The 26,905-nt window shown below is 27.7% G+C and overlaps 1 long non-coding RNA gene across 1 annotated transcript; it reads left to right on the top strand.

Moving 5' to 3' along the window:
- The first annotated feature begins 15,931 nt into the window (after window positions 1-15,931).
- LOC135922059 (uncharacterized) lies at window positions 15,932-26,497 on the top strand. Its single transcript, XR_010570714.1, has 4 exons — window positions 15,932-16,128; window positions 16,177-16,274; window positions 16,321-16,397; window positions 26,184-26,497. It is a non-coding gene; the product is annotated as an uncharacterized LOC135922059 (long non-coding RNA).
- Window positions 26,498-26,905: the final 408 nt, after the last annotated feature.

The raw sequence follows: 26,905 nt of genomic DNA, 5'->3' as shown, positions 1-26,905 counted from the left end.
AGATTGTTATATTTTTAGCGTTTTAATAATTTTATTTTTTCGCGTTTTAGTGTTTAATTAATTTTTGCGTTTTAGTATTTAATTTATTTTTATTTATTTTCAATCTCCGAGGTTAAAATATGCAAATAAAATATTATTCACATTTCCCTCTTTTTAAATAAAAAATTTAAATTTCACACCCTAGTTTTAATTCAAAAAGTGTTATTTTTAATAAAAATTCTTCCTAAGATAATTTTTAGAAAATGATCTCATCACATCATTTAAATATTTATCTAAAATGAAGATGTAACATAACCACTTGTCTTCAAAAGCTTTATTTCAAAAACATTTTTATCATATTAAGTATTACTTATAAGGGTTATTTAAATCAATCCCTTTTAATACATATGTTTTAATTACATTTTAATATATTTAAAATTAAAGTTTTATCTTCTTGTTTAGGATATTTAATGGTTTATTTTTAATTATATCTAAGAATTCATCTTTAGGTTTAGTTAATTTATAACAAATGGTCATCATACAAGAAATCAAAAAAATATCAATATTTCACTAAGAAATTAAGTAAATAATTTTTTAAAGGCTTTTTGTGTGTTCAAATATATCCATTATGATTTTACATTTTAGTGATTTTAAAAATTTATAACATACCTTTATCCCGGCATAAAATCTTAATTTATAATAACTTTTCTTCTTACGTGGATTAGAATTAAGTAATCATCATTGGTCTCACAAAATAAAATTCATAACCTAACGTCCAACTTCCATATTGGTTCTTTCTAGGTTGCCACATTAGGTTAGGTGCTGGTTATCATATTCCAGTCCAACATCCAGATCCAGGACACCATGAAGAAAGAAGATTTTTGCATGAAAGAACGTGCTAAGGTTTGATTCTTGGTCATCTTAATAGATTAGGTTGTCGTCTCAGTAGATTAGGCATTGGTCATATCAATAGATTAGGCAGTCATATCAATAGATAAGGTAGTCATCTCAATAGGTAGTCATCTCAATAAGTTAAGCAGTCATCAATAGACTAGGTATTGATCATGTCAATAAATTAGGTAGTCATCTCAATAGGTAGTCATCTCAATAGGTTAAGCAGTCATCTCCATAGGTTAGGTAGTCATCTCATTCTAGTCCACCACCCAGAGCCAGGGCACCATGCAAAGAACGAAGGAAGCTAAACGTGCGAGTAAGTAAAGATATATTTTATTATTATTAACTAACTTCTTTTTCTCTTCATACACATGCTATATATATACTATATAAAATTATAATATATATGATTAAACAAAAAACAAAAAGTAAGGTTACGAAAAATAAAAAGTAATATAAGTTGAATTTGAATTCATAACAAAAAATATTATTTGAATAAATATAATGAATGTAATATAAATTTAAATATATTACTATTCAATAACCAATATTTTAATTTATTAATTCCTATAATGTAACAAATTAATATAATTTGAATTTATTTTTTGATTCTTTGAAACACTCTCCTTTTCCTCTTTTTAATAATATATTATTTGTTTTCATGGTACTTTTAAAATAAATAAGATTTGTATTTTTTATTTTATATTTTTATTTAGTTATTATAATAAAAAAAAGTAACATATTTTATTGTTTTATTTATAAAAATTTAATTAAAAAAAATTCATTCGCGTAGATTTTTTAGTTATTCAAATGTCTTATTTATGCGAGTGAATAGTAATTCTATATTTAATATTCTCGTAAAAATTACGCGAAACATAATTTTTGATATTTGAGAATTTTCTAAGCTGAGGTAATTTTAAAATAAATTCAATGTTAGACTTTATTTTAACTTTACATAAAAATTCTTTATTAAAATAGAGAAACATAAATTAAAATGTTTTTGATCTTTGATTTTAAATTTGTAAAACCTTAGATAAAATCTAATAAAAACAGGCCTATAATCTTATATTAAATAAATTATTACTAAATATCTTCAAAATAATATATAAATTACACAATATTTATTTATATTTTAAATATTTATTGATAACTATAATACAAATAACAAGATTTATAATAGAATCAATAAGATACAAATGTATATATATATAATGATTTCATATTGAAACATCCCAATTATTTAAGCAATATGTTTAAATGTTGTTGGTGACATCCTGTTTCGCTTCTTGGTCAAAAAATCAACGGCCTTGCTGAATGCGCTTTCGCTTGGAACGCTGGACGTTTGTTGAGCAATATAATTCTTAGCTATCAGCGACAAGATTGGGTAGAAATCGCTGTTTTTCGCCCACCAATCAAGTATATTAGTTGACGCTGGTGCAACCGGTTCTTTGACATATTCTTTAATTTCATCTCTTGTGAGATCTGGAAATTCACAAGCCTCTCTAAAATTATAAATTAATATAACCAAATATTTATAATTACTTTCTCAATTCGTGATGCATACAGACCGAATAAGGCTGTATTTCCAAATCATCTGGAGAGAAGTCATACACATTTGCTTTGTGTGGTCACCCGTAGGTTTTATATAATAAATTGAATTTTTCATTATAATCCTGCTTTTCTACAAAATGAGGCATATATTTCATCTTAGTTTTCGGATCTAACATGGTAGACATAATTGCTGAATGTGCTCAGATAGTTTTTATACGTTCCATATTTTATCTGCATTTTACTTGCCGCATTTTTAATATCATCATCTGGATGATTTTTGGAAGCCTCCCCTAAAATTTTGTCCATCTTTGCTATAAGTAAAACAGCGGTTCCAATTGTAGTAGTATCTGACGATATTTCGAGTGTTATTTTATAAAAAGGTTTTTAAAAATTTTCAACTTCTTTTAAAGATTTTGCCTCCCTAACGCTTATATCGAAAGGCTCTGTCATACATTTTTTTCCTAGCTCTTTAATTGCATCAAAATTCTATTTAAATTAAATATATTATTAGACAATGCAATGTTATATCTCAAGAAGGTTATCAAAAGAAGAACATAAAAGACATTATGAAAAAATATGTTTAACTTACTTTGTTTACTGTTGATATCATTAAATATTTAGAGTTCCATCTAGTTACTACATCTAAAGGAATCCTCGTTCCTCCTGAGAGCTCCAAGTACCTTTGTAAAAGTTTTGGTGAAGAATGTAACTTCTTTACAAGATTAGTTTTATTTAGTTTTTTATTTAAGGCTGAAATCCCCTCTTTAACTATCAAATTTATAATATGGGCTAAATATCGGTGGCTGTATAAGCTTGTTTTATATTTTTCATGATAAAGTGTAATCATTTTTTCAGCAGCGTTTACTATGTTTGGTGCGTTATCATGCGTGATGGATAAAAACGCGTCTAATTAGCTCAGCCTATTTTTTATAATTTTTTAATTTACTAAATGTTCTCTCGCAATTACCTCCGCAAATGACAAAATTAAAATGTATTCATATGTCAAAAATAAATTAATGTATGCACTTTTGTGCATATTGTAACTTGTAATGATTTCATACACGCCTATTAAACACCTATTACATTTATTATCAAATCATATTGTGATATTCCATCTTTTATTTAACTCCTCACTTGTATATATGATATCATCATCCATTTCATTTAATTCTGCTATTAAATCTTTAAATATACTGGTAAATGCACACAATTCGTTATGTAATTTAACGCTCAATATATTTGCAAATTGTGCCATTTTTCCAAAGCATTTTCAGAAACCTTTACTATTTATTTCATCAAAATGTCTCATTTAAATTTTTTAACAGGTCCACTCGCACTTTTTAAAATCAATTGTCAACTTTCTACGGTACAGATTTACTGAAATTTTAATTTGACATGTTTACAATATCTATTTTTACCCATTTGCTTTAATAAAATTCAAAAATAATGTAGAAAATTGTCATATTTCTATGATACACCTTCACTGAAATTTGAATTTAACATGTTTACTTTGTATATATTTATCCATTTGCCTTAAAAATTCAAAAATAACGATTATGACAATTGTCACTTTTTTATAGTACATAATCACTGTTTAAAAAAATAACGATGACAAATGCCAGTGCATTAATAATAGTAAGTCAGAGCATTATAATTAAAAGAAGCTATAAATAACTTACCCTCCCATAATTTTAATATCTACTAAATGTTATTATAGATTGGAGTCAACCCTAGAAGTCTTGGTCAAAAAAAATGATCAGGATAATGGGTGAGGTGAAAAAAAACCGAAACCTTAGATCGTCCTTTAAAAACCGACCTATATTTTGGATCGGATTGAATAAAACGACCACAACTTTGGGTTGAAGTCGTAAAAAACGACCCGTTTGAGTCTGAGTCGAAAAAACGACACAACTATTCATCTTCTAGTCGACTTAAGTATATAACTCGTATAACAATTCAAATTGGAAGTCTAAAGTTAAAGAAAAATGTTTTATAAATTAATAATAACTAATTTAAATCTTCGTCCTTAAGTCGACTCAAGTTCATAGAACTATTCGTCCTCTAATCGACTTAACTATATAATTTGTATTCACGACTCATGAAGGTCTAAAGTAAAAAAATGTAAAAAACAAAAATTATCTTAATTAATAATAACTAATTTTAAATATTCGTCCTCTAGTCGACTCAAGTTGACGGCTCAAGTTAGAAATATTCGTCCTCTAGTCGACTCAACTATATAATTTGTATTCACGACTCATAAAAGTCTAAAGTAAAAAAATGTATACAAAAAATATCTTAATTAATAATAATAAATCTGAAATATTCGTCCTCTAATCGACTCAAGTTGACGACTCTCATAAAATATTCGTCCTCTAGTCGACTAGAGGACGAATGTTTTAAGAACTAGAGTTAATAACTCGAGTTCACGACTTGAGTTTGAGTTAGTCGACATATTCAACTAACGACTCGAGACTCTGAGTCGGAGTTGGATGAACCCGACTTTTTAACAACACTAGTGTCAGCAATATCTCTTGCTGCCCATTTTGGTATCACCAAGACTTACAGCAAATTGGCTGATAGGTAAAATATATAAAATTATAATATTATATGATCAATAATATATTTTTAAATATAATACACAATAATAAATTGTTTCACCATTTATAATAGTGAAACAATTTTAGATTGTAACAGAAGAGTTTAACTTCTTTAAAAAGTTATAGTGGAATGGATGTGACACTAATGAGGCAAAATCTTTAGCTGACCATTTTGCTATCACCAAGACTCACAGCAATTTGACTAGTAGGTAAAATATTTCTGCATATAAAATTATTTATTATATCATGTATTATATTTTTAGCTTCTGGTGTCAAAATATGAAATTGGATGTTGTTAATTTTGTAAAATGTTGTGACATTTGCCAGCGTAGCAACACAAGATTTGACAAAACTAACAATGAGTTGCATTCAATTCCTATTCAAACAAAGGTATTAAAGTTGATTACATAGCAAGTCCTTAATTTGAAAATTTTTAAATTTGGTCATTATAATTGTATCTAATTTTTGTTTATGTATTTTATATTTTTCATTTGTAGCCTTATTAATGATCGGTCTATTATAGCTTATATGTATGTGGCACTTGTTTTTATTAGTTATGTTAGTTTCATATATTGAACCATTTAAATTTTATTGAATTTTTTTACAAGAAATATATCATATATTCATTTTTAGTTTCTTTAAGGTTAATATAACAGTCTAAAATAAAAATATAATTAGCATATAATCTTGTAAAAAATTAAAACTTATAATCTGAAAATATAATAAATGAAATTAATATAGTCCCCTTCAATCTCAGGTAACAATTGATATATATATATCATAATTTCATTTTTTAGCTAATTTAGATTTTACCTCATCCCTTATTATTATGTTTTTTTTCAGCTGCAATCATAAATAATGGTAAGCAGCTTTATTTTATTACATGACACCGAACCTCCTAATGGAGTATATAATATAACAACAATCTTTTATTTTACAAAAGGTATGGACACAAATAGGTGTTGATTTAAGTGCTTTGCCTGAAAGTGAGGATGGCTATAAATACATTGCTCTAGCAGTTGATTATTTCAGCAAATATATTGTAGCCATGCCTTTAAAAGATAAAACAGCAAAATCAGTATCGCGCTTCCTCTACTCGTTACTATGCATGTACACATGGTATGGCAAAAGTATAATAAATTTGGTAATAAAATATTAATATTATATATAGATTCAAATTAATGATCAAGGACTTGAGTTTGTGAATGAAATAAGCAATAATTATCACAAACTCGTAGGGACCATGCAGAGGGTGACAAGTGCTTATCGCCCTCAAGCAAATGGCATGGTTGAAAGAGTGAATAGGACAATCCAAAAGCACTACTAAAGTGTATTAAGGATGAACAATTAATTTGGACAGATGCCTTGCCTGGCATAATATTTGCCTATAACACTTCTCTACACGAATCTTCGAAATTTGCACCCTATGAGCTGATGTATGGTAGAAAAGCAAAACAAGCTTATGGGGTATGATAAATCTCTATAATCATATACTATATATTATGTCTCTATTTAAAGTTGACGAGGAAGAGGATATTGATCCTGACAATGTACCTGAAGCATATTTTGAATTATTTTTAAAGATACAGTTTCCAGGATGAATGATATTCGTGAAATAGCTGCTGGCAATATAGATCTTGCTCAGCTTAAGCAGCAGAGGGATTATAGTAGTCGTAATGCAGGTAGAAATAACCCTTATTTAGTCAATGATCAAATGCTTATTTGGAACAGCCGTCGGGCTGATAGGAAAGGTGGTAAAATGACCAAACCTTAGATGGGTCCTCCTTATACAATAGTTAGGATTCTTAAAAGTAAAATTTATTATTATTATTAAATTATTTTTAATATTTAGGCAATATTGAGCTCATGAATGCTAGCGGTAGCATTTTAAAGAGCAAAGCAAATATTTGTAATATAAAACATTACTTTGCAAGAAAAGATTGTCTTAATTACTTAGTAATATACATATTTTTTAGATGATAAAAACTCTGAGGTAGTGAGTTATAATGAGGAGTTAAATGCTCGAGAAAATCACTTGAACGGTATTATTTATAAAGCTCACATTAATTTTTTTAAATATTTAGTCTCAAAATTACTCAACACGATTATTGGAGAGGAGAATAAGAATTGTGAAGACCAAAAATATAAAATATTTATTATTATATGTATTTTTTAGATGATGCAGATTTTATAAGGAAGTAACATTTTGATGTTTTTAGAAGGATTGAGAGATTAAAATCGTTGTCAAATAAGAAAGGTTAAAATAACATGATACTAAATCTTTATTAAATCATAAGTTAAAAATATAATCAAACTAAATTAATTAAAAAAAATTAAAATAATAAAAATTAAAATAATAAAACTTAAAATAAAAAAATTAAAAGTAAATTTTAGTTAAAATAATCATTCTTTTTCGCATCATAATTTCTCCATTATATATCCTTTTTCTTTAATCAACATTTACATAGTCTCCCTAGCGAAGAATAAAAAGTTCTACATCCCACTTGTTAAAACTGTTAAAGTATGAAAAAATCTACAAATCTCACGCGTTTTTTTCTCATTTACATAGACGGGGATATTTTAATAAAACATTATTTTTGTTTACGATTTGCATAATGCATTTTTTTGTAAAGTAAAACTGCAACACCCTTCCACTTAAGTTAGACCCACCAATCTGCGAATAATCAATCTTCTTTTGATCTCGACTTATTCTTCTTAATTTTTGCTGTCTTCTAAGTTCTAACGAAGGCTTTGTCGCTTGAAATTTTTGAATTCTATCTGTGGCTAGTCACCCTGTGAAACGATCAGCTTTTTATCTCTGTAGGCCACTGACGAACTTGATAAAGGCTTGTTTTCCACGATCCACGCTTGATGAACGATTATCGATGCCATCCAGTTTCATCGTAACTTGTTTTCTATCATTCTCTTGTTATCCACGATTAGCTTTTTATCTCGATAAACGATTGGTCTGTGATAAACGATGGTTTTCACGAATTCTTGTTTCTAAGATCATCGATTTTGTATCCTATTCTAAAGTTTTGATAAGCAATTGGCGATAATTTGTCAACGATTAACGATTGCATCCTGGTCTTGATTACTTGTTCTACCTAGTCGCTTGTCCAGATATCCACTTTGCCTTATGATCTCTTATACGATAATGATTTCTTCTATCTTTTGATCCAAAATAAAAATCCGATCTCTAATTGAGCTCGATTGCGGCATAAATTTTCTAATGACGAAAAGCCGTTTCTCTTTATGAAGATTTTTTGGTTAATCAACAACCTGATATTTTGCTAAATATTATCAACTTAAATAACAGTCAACCGTATATCTTTAATAAAAATTTATAACGAAATTCTTTTAGCTACATCGATCACTTGTACGTATAACGATCTCTTGTGACGCATTCTTTTTAGCTAAACGACTAATTCTCCGAAATACGACCATTAATATTGATACCATTGTTTTATTGCTCTCATTCTTTGTCTTAGTGTCGATAGTCATCTCATACATCCCCTTCCCCCTTTATTTAGAATCTCTTTTCAGAGTTAATTAGACTGACTTTTGATCTTCTAAAGCCTGGATCAATCGCTGTAAGGCACCTCTGTACCAATATGGTATTGATATTTATATTGCTGAGGCTAGTGGGAGAGTTAATTAGACTGAATTGTTGAAATTGCCCTGTCGCCTCCACTCTCCAACATCATTGTAACATTTTGATGTTTTTAGAAGGATTGAGAGATTAAAATCGTTGTCAAATAAGAAAGGTTAAAATAACATGATACTAAATCTTTATTAAATCATAAGTTAAAAATATAATCAAACTAAATTAATTAAAAAAAATTAAAATAATAAAAATTAAAATAATAAAACTTAAAATAAAAAAATTAAAAGTAAATTTTAGTTAAAATAATCATTCTTTTTCGCATCATAATTTCTCCATTATATATCCTTTTTCTTTAATCAACATTTACATAGTCTCCCTAGCGAAGAATAAAAAGTTCTACATCCCACTTGTTAAAACTGTTAAAGTATGAAAAAATCTACAAATCTCACGCGTTTTTTTCTCATTTACATAGACGGGGATATTTTAATAAAACATTATTTTTGTTTACGATTTGCATAATGCATTTTTTTGTAAAGTAAAACTGCAACAAAGGATAAAGATATTAAATGATAAAACGAAGATAGTAGAGCCTGGTAGCCATCGAGAAATTAGTAATATTTTTATAAATTGATATTAATTTGTTTTTATATTAGTTATGCCTCTTAATCCTAATGTACTAGCTGTAATGAAAGGTATAAATTTGTATTATTATTTGATTTGCATATTTTTTATATAATGAATTGACAGTTGAGACTCTTTCCATAAAAGATGACGCAAATCTTTTTCTTCCCACCAGGGTAAGATATTAAATGACGAAACGAAGATGGTAGAGCTTGGTAGCCATCGAGAAAATAGTAATAATTTTATAAATTGATATAATTTGTTTTTTAAATTATTAGTTAGGCCTTCTAATCTTTATATACCAGCTGTAATTGACAAAATAGGACTGTTTATTGAAAAAGGTATTAATATGTATTATTATTTAATTATGCATATTTTTTAGATAATGATATGACAGTAGAGACTGTAATTTCTAAGAAAGATGATGCAAATCTTTTTCTCCCACCAACAGAATTTGGAAAATTTATCATTCTAAACGCTTTCATTTTGCTACCAAGAAAAGATATCCAAAATATGATAATGGTGTAATGGAAGATAATTTTCTACCGAGCAGATTATTGGTGATGGAAATTGTCTCTTCAGGTATATATATTTAAAAAATTATTGTTAATCATTATTGTAGATGTATAAGCAAAGAAGTTTGTTATGACGAATGCCACTACGATTTTCTGAGACAGCAATGCATTCTCTTTATGAGAAGCAAGGATATTGTTGAGCAGATGGAGGGGTTTTTGGGAGAACCCGTTGACAAACATTTGGAGAGAACAGGCATGGCACAAAATGCAACTTATGGAACAGAGGTGGAGATAGTTGCATTGGCAAATATGCTTCAAACAAATATAATTATCCATACTATTTATAAATGGGCATATTATACGCCAATTAAAAAATTAAGTTGCATCAAAAAATTTAATTCGAATATATATTTAAAAAATTATCGCGAACATTTTTACCGCATAATAAATTTTAATTAATCTTTTAATCGCAAATTAATCTTATTTATATCTTATATCTAATTTATATCGTATATCTAATTTATATCGTATATCTTATTTATATCACATATCTTATTAATATCGCATATCTTTATAACGCATGTCTTATTTACATCGCACATCTTTATAAAGCATGTCTTATTTATATCGCATATCTTTATAACGCATGTCTTATTTGTTATTTATATCGTATATCTTATTTATGTCGCATATCGTTATAACGCATATCTTTTTTATATCTTTTCTAATCTTTATATATACGTAAATTTTATATACAATTTAAATAAAGTATTTAAATTATTTAAAAAATGTTATTAACTTATATATAATTTCTAATCCTGTTTTATCCCACATCTCTATATTAAGCTTTGACATTTTCGAACTTAACCTTAAATTAATATGTAAAACTTTAAGAGTTAATTTTAAATACAAATTAAGCAAAATTGCTATAAATATCAATGTAATAGAAAATATAATACTTAATCTTTACACGTCAGTCATAAATGCCAGTATTATTAAAAATTATATTTAATCTTTACACGTTAGTCATAAATGTCAGTATTAATAAAAATACTATATTTAATATTTACACGTCAGTCATAAATGTCGATATCACTAAAATATTATATTTGATCTTAAAATGTCAGTCATAAATGCCAATATCACTAAATTAGAATCTATTTAAAACAGGGATTCACTTATGTTTATTAACCAACGAAGAACTTAGAATAGCTATAGGTCTTCGTTTTGTGAAATCGTAACGCCGATATCATGTGTCCCTTGTGATACTCATATCGATACCTTAGACACCCCCCCCCCATACTGTCGTTTTTCAAAAGGTAAATTATCCAGGCACTATGCCTCAATTCGATATCAATATAAACTTGAAATCCGCAAATATTCTTTCTACACTGGAACCCTATGGCTTCAGCCCTGATGGAATGACCCTAGTCCCGTGGAACCAATGTATACTTCTCGGATTATACATGTGTAGATCGTTTTGCCAGATCTTTTTATTTCAACTCTATCACAAAGCTGAAAATACAAAAACAAATAAATATAATCACTTTAATAATCTTTTGTTTGTTCAGGTAGTCTCAGTCACCTGTGGATCATTTAGACCACAAGCCCTAAAATTATTCTAAACAATTGGGCAAAGGTTAAGTTTAACCACAGGTCATCCAAAAAAGGCTTTTACCTACGATAAAGAATATCAATCAAAATTTGTCGATCCAAATGTATATCTATCGACCAAACCTAAATACATAATTTTATTTTATTTCTCTTCTTTTAATTATATATTTTTACATAGTATATAGATATAGTATAATTATTTTAATAAATAGTTATATTATTTTTTTAAAAAACATATTAAAAATAAAATTAATTACTGGAATATATTATTTAGATTTATACATATATATTATTTTTAAAGTAACTAGTTACTTTTGGCAGCTACATTTCAAAAAATATAACTAGTTACAGTTACTAGTTACAATTTTTAAAATATAACTACTTACAGTTATTTTTTAGCAAAAATGTAACTAGTTACAGGTAAATAGTCAACACTAGAGTATATTATTGATATTATTACAAACTACTATTATTTTAAGACATAATATACCAACTAGAGGTAGTGCGATAATAATATATAAAATCTTAATTGTTTTCATCATATCACTCTGGTTCTTATTTTATAGTTACAATATGTTTCATTTCTAATATGGCATCCTTGCCGTGGTAATAATTTATGACTTCAATATAATTTCATAATTTCTTCTATAAAGATTTCCAGTGTTTTTGTTTTAACAATTTATCTAACATAATAAATTCTGATATAAGTTAACATCGTGTGTGTTAATGACTGCCAATTAACCAGCATCTATTATTTATGTAGCTATGTATGTTAAGATTCTACAGCTGCTGAAAGCATATGATTGCATATTTTAGATAAGCAATAATGATCAAATGTGTAGTCGTTTATATATCATAAAAAATGAAAGATTATCTTATAGAAATTTAATATCTCACAATAATTCTCTCGATTACTTATCTAGCTTCCATTATGTTATCTAAAAGGAAGCTCTAACCACTATATAGTTTTATGATTTGGATTGGTCGTTTATATTCTCTTCTTCAAAATTGTTGATTTGGTTAGGCCTATAAATTTTTCCTATAAAACATTGTCTAAAATGGTAACAGAGCGTTATATTAGCCTCATGACCTTTTGTCAATGTAAGTTCTTAAGAATTATTATTATATTATATGGTTTTTACAACCATTATCAATTGAGGCATATGTATGAAATAATTAACCTTTTTTATCACTTGTAATTCTTTAGACGCAAATTTTGTTATACCAGCAATCGAAAACACTTTATATTGTAATAAATAGATGTTGTATTAAAAAATATTATTTTTAGAAATGTCTTGTATTGTTATAATTATTTATATATATGCTAGTTTATTTTTTATGCATAATATAATAAATGACAAAATATGAAATTCAGAATTATAATTTAGAGCTAGCGAATTTCAAAAAAGTATAATATATTAATATAAAACCCGGCCGAAGACGTGCAAAAGCGAGAAATTAACGGGTTTGGGGGGATTCGCCCCCCATAAAATATTTTTTTAGTGGCCCCCTGAGATTTTAAAGGCTAGCGACGCCCCTGATTAGGGTTATAAAATAATTTAAATAATAAAAATCAAATAAACTTCAACTGTTAATTCCACATTGATATTTAGACATTATGAGTGATATTGATATTACCTTTTTAAACACAGAATTTGAATGCAAGCTGACATAGTAAAAATATAATTTATATGTATTAATCTAATCTAATAAATAAAATAGCATTCATTTAATAAAAATTTAGATTGTCTTATTAATTTTTAAATAATAAAATCAAATCTATATATAATACTTAATAGATTTATAATAGAAATCGTTCAGGGGGCTATCAAAAAAATTATTTTTAGTTCACCATTAAAAAAAACTTTTGCTTCAAGGAGCTATTTAAATTTTTCAGGGGGCGAGCCCCTGCGCGCCCCTCCCTAGTGACGCTACTGCTTATAATGTAAATTCAACATAATATAGAAATCATTTAGGACTTATCAATTTGTGTACAATTGTTATTCAAATCTGGCTGACGCCACGTTACATCTCATTACATCACCAGTTTTTGTTACCTCACTATTTATTCAATTTGCTTATTTTAAAAGACTTGTCACAGCTCAATAACTTAGAGGTGAAGGAAGAGTTCGTCACTAAATTAGCAACATGGAGGAATACATTAAATTGCATGATTAACCCAAATCTGACCTGGAAGGACATTAAGCTGAATTTATTAGTTAGTATTACATCATGTTTTAGACCACGCATTAAACGCAGAGAGTGGCTCACCCCTTAGACTATACAAATAATTAAGAATCTAACAATAAATATATCCCATTACCAATACGCTAAACATCACAGGAGATACATTACTTACCGCATAAGGGCCGACAAAAGGCTGTTTATTGCTAATTTATCTAAATCTATCCAATTCAATTTTGATAACAATAACATTTATAAGGCTTTCCAATCTCTTAAACTACTCACCACCTTCAATACCAATCCTTTACCAAGACTACACTTAAGTAACAATAAAATTATAACTGACCCAAAGGAACAATTAGACATATGGATAGACCATTACATGAACCTCTACAGAACGAGGTGGCCCAGACCTATATGTTACTACCCTTTCCAATCACCCAGTCAGACCTGAACAAGTTGGATATAATCGGTTCCATTAAACGACTAAAAATGCATAAAGCTGCTGGAGTCGATGGGATCTTTGCAGAACTTTGGAAGATAGATGTAGACCTAAGTGCCAGTTTACTACTTCCCGTTTTTAGGGAGATATGGAATATGGGTAATTTTCCTGACGAATGGATGACATCAATAATACTAAACTTACCTAAAAACAAGACTCCAAACAGCTTTAAGGATTACAGAGGTTGCACTGATTCCAGTTACCCTAAAAATCTTCACATACATCATATCTGTCAGGATTAAACCAATCATTAATAGGTTCCTCTCTAACACTATCACATCATACAGGAAGGGTAGAAATACTACGGAGTTGACTATGACACTTAAAGTTATTCTGGAAAAGGCTAGAATGCATAAATCCCCCATCTTTGCCCTGATGATTGATTTAAGTCAAGCCTTCGATTCCATTATACATCACAAGATATGGCCCTTGCTGGAAATCATAGGAATAGATAAGCATCTGATATCGCTAATTAAGATAATTTATGACAATCATAGCGTAGTACCTCAACATCTAAATATAAAATCAAAACCTTTTAAACCAAATAGGGGCCTTAAACAAGGATGCATTCTCTCGCCTATTATTTTTAATGTAATAATGGATAATATCCTAAATAAATCCTTTAAATAAGAATATGCACTCAACCCACATTACAGAGATCTACAGCACCACAATGACATGCATAACTCTCAGAATTTTCTATGTTATGCCGACGACGTGTGTATATAAGCTAACTCGGAATACAAGATAAGAAATATTATATCATTATTTGTCAACAACTATTATGAATATGGATTAAGAGTTAACTACACAAAAACCAAGCTTATCACCTCAAATACATATGCGAGTAACTTAAACCCCTTTAACTTTGAGGGTAATACGATAAAATTAGTTTCAGATTTCAAATACCTAGGAACCAAGATAACATGTCCCTAATTGTACCCATTCTTACCTACAGACTGGAGACTTGGCAGGACACTAAAAGCAACATCAACGCAACTCAAACATTGATAAACAAATGCCTAAGAAGAATCACCAAAACATATTATCCATACAACACCTCAAATTCAACGCTCTGGAATAGATGCGACATCCTACCAATCAATCGACTCATTCCCATGAGGAGATTAGAATTACTAGGCCATAGCTTAAGACACTCGCAGGAAAATATGATATTCTCGTCCATGAAATGGTCTCCTGACGGTAGGAAGAAAAGTACCTCTAAATATTATTGGTTGGCGAAATGTTTGAAGGATATGGACCTGATCAATCTCTCGTTTGCAGATTTCATGGCACTCAGCAAGAACACGAAACACCTAAAGGAACATATCAAATACATGCTAAAATATGGCCTAAATTAAAATAGGAACCGTTCTCTTCTTTTTCTTTTCTTGCAATGGCTAGAACAAAGCATTTTTGATGATAATAATAATCTGGACAACGCAACTTTCCTCATATGAACCCACGACTTTTTCTTCTGGACACACGATATCGGTGACAATAACGACAACAGCTACAACAACAAATAGAATAATGAATAATGATAACGAACACTGGTTATGATAAAAACGCAATAACACCGACGAACCCAAATATCATTTGCACAGCGCGTACAAGGTCTACATGACACGCGATATCGACACACCGAATAACAAACAAAGAAGGGACTCATCATGCAAACTTAACTTAAACTCTCAATACTCACCAAGTAATAAGAGTTATTATTGTTTTTTTTGTTGCGTCACTGAATAACCATATCAGGATTCAGGAAAATTATTACATGACATTATATTTCTTAACATTATTCTACCGGTAACGTAACTAATACATCACTACTTTCGTACTTCTCCCTTCTTCATTTTGCTAGCTGGCTACATAGTGGTACCGTCCACTATAATAAAACGGATATACATCATGCATAGGATCTATATACTAATGAATATACTTTGTGCACGTCCCACTCCTGGTGGGCGATGTAGGCGTGGCAATGAATGAATGAATGAATTATTTTATCCTAATTTACTTTGTAGAAACAATGAAGACTATAGTAGAAGTTGAATATTGGTAAGTTTCTAATTAAAATAATACTTATTTGTATTGATTATTTAAAAGCTCAAGATGAGGTTACGAAGGCAAATTTAAAAAACTGAAGGATGCTATTCTTAAAGTTGATCCTCAAGCAGAAGTTACTGGTAGTGTTGGTCGTGTATGTAAGTAAATCAAGCTTAACTTTTATGTATAATAATAAATATTTAGCGTCATTTGAAATCAAGATTAATGGGAAACTTATATTTTCCAAGCTTTCAAATGGTAATTTTCCTGATCAAAATAAGGTTATCAATTTTTATTATAAATAAACTCCTTGCATAAGATTCTCATAGTTTAGTGTATTATATACAAAACCAATTTTAATTTTATTGAGCGATCTTTATGCTAAGATCGTACCCAGGGGTGAACTGGTTAGTGTGCAAATTTTTATAGCAAAATCTTTATGAAGATTTCACTCCATTACTCTAAACACCCATTTCCCTTTTACCTATTTTTATTATGGTTTTTATTATTTCTTATATTTTTTTGACAAAAACATGTCCAAGATGATGGGTTAAATATTATGTTTTAATTTTTGATAAAAAAAAGTAAATAGACTAGTAACATGATAAAACACAAACACTCATACTTGTTTCACTTATAATAATCTTAAATTTAGTTTATTCCAATTGTCTTCTACCATACTTGACTAAATCTAATTTCAATTTTACTTTGATTTTTTAAAGCTCCTCTTGTAGAATGCTTGTTATAACTTATAACTTTGATATAAATTCATAAGCAAGAAATAGATTGATGCATGCTGCAATATGGAGATCTGTTTAGATAGATTAATATTAAATAAATAAATTTTAATTAAATTAGGAAATATTTTATACCAATTATATTTTAACATATATTAATAAATTCAAGTACCATTATTATAATTTTATATTATTTTAACATTTTACGTTAACCTCATACATATTTATACTTAAGTTAATTTTTATTTTATTTGTTATTTTTTTCATGTAGCTTAACTTATCCATATTTCATTATTCAAATTGTTATTATTATAAATTTCTGAAATTTTATATAATTTTAACATTTTACTTTAACCTTGTATATGAAGTTAATTTTTATTTTATTTCTTATTTTTTCATGTAACTTAACTTAACTACTTCAATTCATAATAAACTTATTTTATTATATTTTATTTCATTATTCAAATTGTTATTATAAATTTATACATATCAGAGTCCTGCTAAGGTACCATTTGCACGGCCCATTTGGCCTGGCCAACTTTTATATTTTCAGACCTGGCCGGCTTTTATATTTTCAGACCTGGCCGGCTTTTATATTTTCAGATCTGGCCCATATTTTTTTAAAATAAGGCTGAATAAATAAGCCAAAATAATAGATTACTTAGAATTTGATAGTATATTTTAAATATAATACATTTAATATATACACTACCAGCCATAAATGATTGCCCACTCTGCAAACATTTTTCTTAAAATAAGACAAATAACACACAATATGAGGTTTATACAATTTATTTATAAGTTTACATATTATTGCATAAAATTAAAATAAATACAGCAAATAATTAAGATCAAATTTTGATCTCATCAATATGACCACCTTTATTTATAATTGCTGCACAAATTTTTGGTAATCTTTTGATGAGATTTTTTAAATATTCGGAAGCAATATTGTTCCATTCTCTCTGTAATACTTCCCAAAGGTGCAAAAAGAGGTTAGAGGGCTTTTCGCACTTGTAGATCAAAGTGATCCCATAAAGTTTGATTGGATTGAGATCGGGAGACTGGGATGGCTAAGTCATTAACTCGAGAATACAGTGTTGTTGTAGATTTTGTAAATAATCTTTGCATAGTCTGGATGTATGCTTTGGGTCATTATCTTGTTGAAATAAAAAGTTATTCCTGATCAAACGCTTTCCTGATGAAATCACATTATCCTCAATGATTTGCCAGTATCCCTCCTTGTTGAGGATTCCTTTAATTTTGACAATGTCACCAGTTTCTTCAGCACCAAAGCACCCCCGGGGTGGGGAGAACACTCTCCGTGTTCGGGGGTCCAGGATGGTCGATAAGGGGATTCAGGGGGCCGGGTTTGGGTATCGATTTTGTCATGGGATCACGTGGACAACGTCGTGTAGATATTATTTTAAAGTTAATCCCAAAGCCCATACCACCGAATTAAGGTTAAACAACAAAAAAAATAAAAGAAATTAAATTCACAATCTCGAATTTCATTTTTCGTGGTCTTTATATAGATAAATTAAAATAATTAAAAGCATGTTAATAATGCAGGCCCATCTCGAAAACTGGCTAGAACCAGTTTTGAGGATGAAATCCAAACAAGCTTGGTATACGTGAACAAAGAAAAAAAAGATATACATGATAATGAGAAAAACATCACTTCTAATTGAACAAAGAAAACAAAAATATAAATGGTAATATAAAAACATATCACAGGAACAAAGACATAATAACTATTATAAACTAGTTAAAACACAACAATTAAATATTAAGGATTTTTTTGAAATAATATTGTTGTGGTTTTTATTTACGTTATAAATTTTAAATATGAAAACTCCAGGTGTTTCGCTTTCCAAATTTTTTTGAATTTAATAATTTTTTATTCTCTAACCTTATATCTATTCATAAAAAAAATTTAAACTTGGGACAGCCATGCGTTTTTTAGTTATTACGATTTAAAAAATCAAAAAATAAATATTTTGATCAAAAATAGATGGCGCTCTTTTATAAAATAACGTGTTTTGTTTAGATTATTATTTTTTAAACTTTTTTTCATTTTTAAACATAAATAATAAGATTTTCCAGCATTACTATCATGAAAAAATATTATATATAGTTTGATATGATAGGCTTACTTATTATTATTATTATATTGATAACTTGTAAAAATTAGTTGTTTTTATAATAAATGATTAAATTTCCTAAAAAGATAGTTAAGATTCCATATCTCCTACAAGAAAATATAATAATTAATTGTTGAAAGATAAAAGCAAGTTCTCGTGCACCTGCCCTAATAGTAGTTAATTTTTATTTTACAAATATTTTGATATTAATTATTTTTCTTTTTAAAATTATTTATAATGTATAAATATAAATGCGTTAAATCCTTTTAAAGAATCTAAACACTTTAATTATAAAAAGAACTCGCTTAAAGTCATAACATGGATGACACAATATCCAAACATTGAGGCGGAACACTATATTTGTGATAAATGTCGTAAACGGTTATCACAAAAAATATTGAAAATTTAACTATTCTGATAGCTAATATGTAAATAATATCAACACAGCATCAACATCAATAGATGCAATCAATATAACTTGAAACAAATTGGAATATCTCCTAAAGAAAAAAAAACTAACCGAAAAAAATTATCTAAAAAAAAAGGATAGCGAAAATATAAAAAGCTTATTTCAGATATAATAATTAACAATCCAGAATCGGGTACAAAGATAATAATGATATTACTCAATAATATGGAATTACAATATCCTAATTTATCTAAAAATAAAAAAATATCAATTGCTGACCATTCTGCCTCCTAATTAGAGCGCAAATAATAAAAACGACATTCAACGCTACATAATCATATGGCATATAATTCCAAAATCTTTTTAGAAGAAAGGGGGATTCTTTCAACTCCAAATCGAAAGCCTGCAAAAATATCTCAATCAAAAAACAGTTGATATTGTTAAAATTTTTTACAGTGATGAAGTTAGTAGGGTATTACCAGGAAAAAAAGATTGCATAATCTAGCATTGAAAAGGGGGAACGAATGAACGCTCAAAAAGGTTAGTTCTTAATAATTTGAAAGAATTATATAATCATTTTAAGGCGAGTAATTGTTTAACTTAACTCAACACTAAACTATATTCTAATTCGCAGACATTTATTGTGGAGAATATAGTATATCCACGTGAGGATCCTTTGATTGAGGATCAAATAATCGATGAGATTAGAGGATATGTAACATGTGCATATGAAAACGATTGGTGGTTAAGAATTGTACAAGAAGTGAATGTAATTAGAGATGAAGTAAAATAACTTTCTTCACCCTAAAGGACCAGCAAATTCTTTTGTTTATCTAGCTGCACAAGATATCCTTTTCATACCAAAAAATAATATTTTAACAATAGTTAGCCTATCAACGGCTACTGGGCGTACATATAATTTATCGCAGCAGGAAATTATCATGGCGTCAAAAAAACTAAATTTAATGAAATCCGAAAATAGGTAATATCTTTCATGAATTTTAATTTATCTATTATATCTACAAAATTTATAAAATTTTCGAAAATTAAAATTTTTTATAAGAAAAAAATGATTATAACCGCAGCCAAATAATCTCATTTCATGATATTAATGATAGAAATCCTGCTATTTATGTTTAAAAATAGATAAAAGTTTAAATAATAATCTCAACAAAATGCGTTATTTTATAAAGGAGCGCCATCTATTTTTTAAAAAAATATTTATTTTTAAATTTAATTTATATGAAAAATACATATAAAAATTAATATAAATTAGAAGTAGCTAAAGTTCATGGAAAAATTGATTTAAACCTATAGGGTAAATACTCTACACATGCTTGAATATATTTCCTGTTAAATCGGATTTTAATTTTTTTTTAAATTGCCCTCGGTAAAGGATTTAAAATCAAGAGATTCTGAATTCCCATACATGTATATATTGGAAGTATAATAATAAATGAATGAATAAAAATCTTATTTTGAGTCATTATTTTTATGTTCCCTGAACCCGAACCCTGGACCCCGGTCCTTTTTAAATTTTATTACTGAACCCAGACCTGGATCCTTTTTTTTTGTCGAAGGGTTCACATCCCTAGTTTTTAACCTTTTTAAAGTTGAAAAATATTTTTCATTAGTGCAGGTACTAATTGGGAAGGTAGCTAAAAAATTAATAATGTTTTGATATAAGGCCAGGAATCTAAAGTGCAATTGCACATGGAAAGGGCCTGTAAAGCATATTTTGGTCTCAAAGAGTATTCTATTCTGTCAAAATTTTTATACTCACAAAGTGATATATCATACGATCCTGATAATTCATCAGAATAAAACTCTGAGATTTTCTTAATATCTTCTCGCGCTTTAAGTATATTAAGACTCAACCGGTAAAAGAAAATAAAAGCTGTTTAAAATAAAATTGTGACTAATGAATCTTTCCTTTAATTGAAATAAAAATGTATTTATTTTATAAAAATCCTCAATCGTAGATGCATCAATATTTAAGCGATTGGACTATCTAGAAACTACTCTAGGTTTAGAATTTTAATCCCAAACATATTAGCGATCACCTTTACTTTCTCATTATATTTCCCAAATTAAATGATTTTTCTTTTATTTAAAAATTATAAAAAATTGATTAAAATTTTTAAAACTATCTAATTAGTTTAAAATGTAAATTTTATTATTAAATTTATAAATATTTAATATGACTATGCCAGAAAAAATTTAGAATATATTTTTATTTTATTTAATTTTACATATAATTTTTAGTATATATATTTAAACCATGTTTTCATTTAAAATTGAAAATTCTTATTTGTTTTTTTAAATATATTTCATTTTGATATCGTATATATTATTTTATTTATAAATTGAAAGCGATTTTTAACCCGTTACTGGTTAACGGTGCATATATGCACCACCTCCTATATACCTTATTTTAACATAGTAGTTTTTATTTTAAAAAATAATAAAAAAGATTTTTATGTAGTTCAGACATTATACTTCAAAACTGGAAAAGAAAAATATGAAAAAAATATTTTTTTATGTCCCTAAGAAACCCTCAAACTTTGTGAATTTATGAAGTCTAAAATGCAAAATTTTCTAAGTGATCTCACAAGCATATTATAAAATTATTTCGATGAAAACTAGTGTGTATATATTCTTTATAGATATATCAATATTTATCAATCATTTTTGAATTTTTAAATAATTAAAATTTTAACCACATAAAGTTGACTGGTGCATATATGCACCGTTAACCATCTAGCAGTATAAATTATTTAAAAAAATTCAAACAAATGAAATTTAACATAAAGAATTATAATTTTTTATATTATACTTAAAACCACTACCGTCACTAAGGGTGGGGGAGGAGGGGTGGGTGGCTCGAGCCCCCTAAGAATTTTTTTTAAAAAATTTTATACCCAAAAAAAGACCTTTTGAAAATAATTAAAAAAATTTTTTTAGCCCCCCTGAGATTAAATCGAATAATATATTGTTCCTATTATAATTTTTTATCCCGATCAAATTATATGAAATTATTAGGTTCATAAATATTCAAAAGTTTAAAATTATTTTTAGCCTCTTACTTTCTGAAGATTTTATTTTATTTATATAAAATATTATGCACCTGTTTTGTCAATTCAATCAAAATTATCAAAATAATAGATTACTAATAAAAAAATCAAGATTCTACGAAAATAATTTGTCTAGATATTTAATTTTTAGTAAATTTTTTTAATGAAACGTTTTCTAACAATTGAACAAGCGCTTGCTCAACTTTTTGAAGAGGAACCAATTGAAGAAAGAGATATGGTTATAATTGCGCCAAACCCCTCTGCAGTTAGTGATGAAGAAGATTTCGATGAAAATGACTTAACAAATATCGGAGTTTTGCCTTCAGATACAGCTGGAGGAGATTCATAATTCAGGTGATGACGACCTTCCAGAACCATATTCTACAAGAAGCTATTCTCGAATTTCTCACAATTTAAAATGGAGAAAAACGGATGCAATATATTCTTCAAGCCCTTTCAATGGAGAAAAGGAAGATGTAATAAAACTTGAAAATGATTTACATGGTAAAAGTCCATCAGATATATTTTCTAAAATTTTCGACGAAGATTATATTCTCTAATTGTAGAACAAAGTAATATTTATGCTAAACAAATTAATAGACCTAACATATGCATAACCATCCAAGATATTCAGAGATTTATTGGAATTCTATTATTTACTGGATATCATTCTCTCCCACAAGAAAGAATATACTGGGCTAATGATAGCGATATTTCTATTCCAATAATCCGGGATACAATGACCCAATTACAATTTCGAAATTTCAAATATAATATCCAATTGGCAGACAATACTAAAATAGATATACATGATAGATTTTATAAAGTTAGGCCTTACATTAATATATTGAATAATAAATTACAGCAATTCGGAATTTTCAAACATCATTTATCAATAGATGAACAGATGATACCATATCGAGGAAGACATTCTTGCAAAATGTTCATAAAAGGAAAACCAATTAGATTCGGATACAAGTCTTGGATATTGGCTTCTTCCGACGGTTACGTATTCTCATTTGATATATATTAAGGAAAAAGCGAAAATAAATATGAATATGGATTAAGTGGAAATGTAATCATAAAATTATTAAAGGCATTGCAAAAACCAAATTATCATAAAATATATTTTGATAATTTCTTTACATCATTTAAACTCTTGTCATACTTAAAACAAATATATTTTGCAACTGGAACTGTGAGGGACAATAGAATAGAGCATTGCCCAGTTGAATCTATAAAGGTTGTAGCAAAAAAAGAAAGAGGATATTATGATTATAGGTTTGAAAAAATTAAACGAAATATTTGTAGTTCGTTGGAATGATAATTCGGTGGTGACCGTTGCATCGACATGCCACACTATCTCTTTGCTTTCTAATGTTTCAAGGTGTAAGAAAATATCTTCTAAAATAAAGATTCCTAAGCCAAATATGGTAACTGCTTATAACAAACACATGGTGGAGTTGATCTATGTGATAATCTAATATCTACATATAGAATAAAAATAAGAGAAAATGGTGGTGGCCAATATTCACCAATTTTATTGATGTAGCTTTGGTAAATGCATGGAAAATCTGGAAATTCGTGAATCGAGATGACAAGAAGAGTTTGCTTGCATTTAGACGAGAAGTTACTAACTACCTCCTTCGAACGCCAGTAAAAATTGAAAAAAATTCAAGTACAGGTCACGCCAGCCAGTTTGCATTACAGTGTGAAAACTCTATTGATTCATCTGGACATTATTTATCCAAAATTATAGATGAAAAAAGACGAAGATGCAGATATTGCCATACGCACTCAAGATATATGTGCCAAACATGTCAAATCGCACTCCATATAAAATGTTTCAAGGATTTTCATAATATATAAACATTTTCTCGTTTTTATTATAAATTACAAAAAAAGAATAAAGATATTTGTTGTTTTTTGATCTTATAGTATTTTTATCTTTTTTAACCTCTTAATGGTTAACGGTGCATATATGCACCAGGCTAGATTTTCTATTTAGGATTATTTTATTTGGCTGATTTTTTTAGAATATCATATTAGAGCATTAATAAATATAATTTGAAAAAATTGAGCATTTTTATCCATTAGAAAAATCTTGACCATTAATGGGTATAAAATTATTCGCAATAAAAAAATTTTCGTTCGGAGGTTATGGGGGGGGGGTAACCCCCTCCCTTGTCTACGCCACTGATTTGAGGTGCTACATTTATCATTATTATAGCAATTTGATTAGTAATTGTTTTATGTAATTTTGATAATATACAATAGAAAAAACATAAATAAATCATCTCATTCCATATCAAATCGATCAACAAAAAAAAATTGATTTTCAAGTTATTATTTCATTTAACAAAATCTCTACTTTTTATATAAAATTTCAAAAAATTTAATACTCGATTTCTTTTGCTAGAATATTAGTTTGGGTTTTCATCAAATATACAACTAAAACGAATCGGACCATCTTATCTATAGTGGAACTATAATGTCACTTTTAGTGAGTTTTTCTTTGACGGAAACTTGATAATTACGCTTTGAATTTTTATCTGGCACACACAGTCTTTTCACTTTGATTGACTGAATAATATATTCCTCCCCCCTCCCCCCATTTTATATAAATATTAAATTCAAAGATTATAATAATAGGAAAATATATAAAAGGTAGCAACTAAAATTATCAAAATTTAAAACTTTAATTAAAATTTTTTGTAACCAAGAAAGGTTTTACGAAATCAGATATAATGCCATATTGTAAAATTTGCTAGATAAGTATAAAATTTTAAAAAAGTTGGAAAAACAACGCTATCACATTTTATTTAACTCGTTTCTGTCTAAATTTATCGAGTTTTATTTCTAATTATATAGGAATTTCTATATATATCTATTCGCTCAGCCTTTTATTAAAAGTTGTTTTTCTTTGGGATTTAATTTCACCAATTCTAGGCAATAATATTCTATTCCTTCTAATAAATCGAATGAATATGTACAAATATTTTATATATATATTGAATTCATTAAACTAAATATACCATCTTATGCGGATTTTAATGAGAAGTTAAAATACAAGATTACATCGTTTTCTAGGTTTGAGATTTGTTTGGATTTCAAAAAATTATCCATATTTTTGATGCGATAAAGTTTATTTTTGACGTATGCTGGATATAATAAATTAAGCTAGCCATTTTATATCATTTATAAAATTCATTTCAAAATTTGATGGTGGAAATAATGAAACTTGATAAAATATGTGAAATTTTCAGCTGATTTTTTTATATTACATAAAATTTGACAGTATAAATAGCAGAAATTTGATAAAATATACTCTAAGCTACCATTTTTTTTTGTGTTTCTATAAAAATTTTTAAATTTTATTATAAATAAATAACATTTTATGATTTTTGACAATCTTGCGGGATTTTAGGATTTAATTAAACTTTAGGCGGCATACTTATTGTCTTTTTTTCCCATGAGACAAAAAAGTCATTTAGCAGGACACGGCAATCTAATGCGGGCCTGGCAGGGCTACCCAGCACACGAAATATCCAAATTTTTGGATACTATTTTGCATCATCAAACTCTAGAACGCCCTGGTATGGCTTTAGGCAAATATTAAAATTGAGGATTCTTTTATTCACTATATATTTTAATTTGAAAAATTGAAATAAAATCTTATATAATATTAATATATATTTTAAAGGTATTGGCTCATTTATTGAATGCATCCAAAGGGCTACCTGTCAGCAAACTTGAATAATAAATGAATATGAAAAAATACAAATTATCCACTGGAATTGTTTACAAAAAATTTATTGGTAATCAAGAATTAATATGACGAAACGTTTTAGTCAAACATTTATGATTAACGTTTTTGAGCAAAATAAATTTCAATTATTTTTGGAATTTAAACTAATTGTTACCATTATTTTAAAAACGTTTTATTAGTTTTCATTGCTTTTTTAAATGCTTACATACACGTATAATTTATCTTGCGCATTATAATTGTAATTAACTTTTAAATAGCTTGATATAATAAAAATCATATAAATCATTAATTATGTTTTTATAGATTTGTTGCAAAGATGCACTTATGCCATTTTTTTGCCGATATCGATATCAACCAAGATTTGTTACCGATACCAAAAAAAATATATTAGCATACAAAGATATAATAAATAAATTAAAAAATAAATGGAAGCATCCTCTTTCTTATTTTCTTGCCGATTTAGAAATTAGTGGATATTTATTAATTCTTAGCCTAATATTGTCTTAAATAGTTTTATTATAAATTTATAAGGGTTAATCATCATTTTTTGGGTATCAGAAAATTTACTAACCAGAGATATGCGAAGTTCGACCCGCCCAAAAACCCGCGGGCTGGGCAAATCAAAAAAAATTATAACGGACTGGGCAATTCATACA

This window comes from Gordionus sp. m RMFG-2023, chromosome 1 (genome assembly GCF_954871325.1).
Source record: "Gordionus sp. m RMFG-2023 chromosome 1, tfGorSpeb1-WG-v2, whole genome shotgun sequence".
In the NCBI taxonomy this organism is placed as follows: Eukaryota; Metazoa; Nematomorpha; class Gordioida; order Chordodea; family Parachordodidae; genus Gordionus; species Gordionus sp. m RMFG-2023.
The sequence above is the reverse complement of the archived record's forward strand: the minus strand, read 5'-3'. Positions and strand labels throughout refer to the sequence as shown.